Source organism: Octopus bimaculoides, chromosome 6 (genome assembly GCF_001194135.2).
Source record: "Octopus bimaculoides isolate UCB-OBI-ISO-001 chromosome 6, ASM119413v2, whole genome shotgun sequence".
Taxonomy (NCBI): domain Eukaryota; kingdom Metazoa; phylum Mollusca; class Cephalopoda; order Octopoda; family Octopodidae; genus Octopus; species Octopus bimaculoides.
In genome coordinates, this window is record NC_068986.1 from 68,088,227 (window position 1) to 68,090,124 (window position 1,898).

The window sequence follows — 1,898 nt, forward strand, 5'->3', positions numbered from 1 at the left end:
CTCTCTCTCTCTCTCTCTCTCTCTCTCTCTCTCTCTCTCTCTTTCCCATCCATCCCCTCTCCCTCCCCTATGTCTCCTTACCTGTCACCCATCCTCTTGCATTTAACGCGTTAAGTCCCCCTCTCTCCCTCTCCCTCTTCTATGTCTCCTTTCCTCTCACCCATCGTACTGCGATAATGAAAAGTAAAAGTAACATCTAATATTTGCAGTGGTTATTTGTCTTTGATGCAACAATGTGTCGACGTACCTATGTATATAGTTTTCTTCCGATGTATGTATGTACTCTGAAAATGCTGATAAACATTTAACAACAGGAAACGAACGACACCTTCCTTTCAGTCATTATTCATTCTGTCTGTCACTGTCTCTCTTTCTGTCCCAGTTCTTGCCTGTCTATCCTATCTCTCACTTTGCCTCTCCCTTCACCTATACCTCGTCTACTTGACACCTTTTATTTCTCTTTGTAACAGTAACATCCACAGCAAGTTGCTGAGAGAGAGAGAGAGAGAGAGAGAGAGAGAGAGAGAGAGAGAGAGAGAGAGAGAGAGAGAGAGAGAGAGAGAGAGAGAGAGAGAGAGAGAGAGACAGAGACAGAGACAGAGACAGAGACAGACAGACAGACAGACAGACAGACAGACAGACAGACAGACAGACAGACAGACAGAATGTTGTACCTCCACTTAGCCGCTTTGCCTCTCACTTCAACTATATTTCCTCTGCTGAACAAGTTTTCTTTTTTTCTTTTGACGTCTTCTTTTGAAGTAAGTGTGACACACACCACAGGTACGTACGTAAAAAACAAAAATTAGCATATTAATATTTAGGATTGGACAATGGCTTGCATATGTGTAGCAATTTAATTTAGTAAAGCCTGTTCCGATTCGATGGCATGAGGAGTGAAATGATCTAAAAGAAAATCAATTATTTAAGCCGCAATTGAAACAAGTAGGGCATTAATGATCAGAAAATTAAGGTTATGTAGTAAATATTAATTAATGCAATAGGGTTTAAAGTTCCAGCTAAGCGACTCATTGATATGTCGGTTTACCTATTGAAGAACTCACCATATGCATCCTGTGAACAATAATCTCACGTACAATCTAACACTAAACGTCGCTGGCTCTGTCCTTGGGGCATATCACTGATAAGGTCGCGAATGGCGACAAAAGAAGTCTGACGAACCTACTTAACTGATTGACTGATCGAAAGATTGATTGAACAATCGATTAGTTAATTGGTTAAATGGTTAACTAGTTGACTAATAATACTAAAATAAGTGAAATAGGGCCAGTACGTGTGATTATTATTGACATAATGACCTTCCCAAGATACAATAAAATACAGTTTAGAAGCTTTCAAAAATAGAAATGCACAGTTAGTGTTCCCACTACTAATAGTTCTTATAGTTAACAAGGGTTTCAACAATTAATATTTTGGAGTAGGTCAAGTAAAAGTGATAAAGCGATAAACTAAATGCATTATGGTCTCCATTTTCATGTCTTCGTTGTATTTTGTGATGTGAAAACACAGCTGAAGAAACTTATTCTTTCAAATTATATGAGGTCGATCAAATACTTCTTATAAGGAATAGAACATTTGTAAAATGAGACTAAAACTTTGATAGTCTTCATTACTGAGTTTAAAAATTGCAGAGCATACTACGTTGTGACATTACATGTAGTCTGTGGAAAGTTTCGAAAGTGAATATAAAAATTCTTATATATAGAAATTCTAAAGTAAAAATAGGCGTTTGGACATTTGATATACTTTCACCAATTCCTAAAGAATTCAGCTGGTTTTTATTTAATCAGCATCAGATGTAAGAGTAAGAAAATATACAATGTCTGCCTTGATAGCAATCAAAATCTGCTGTGTATGTAATATTTATGGACGTAAAC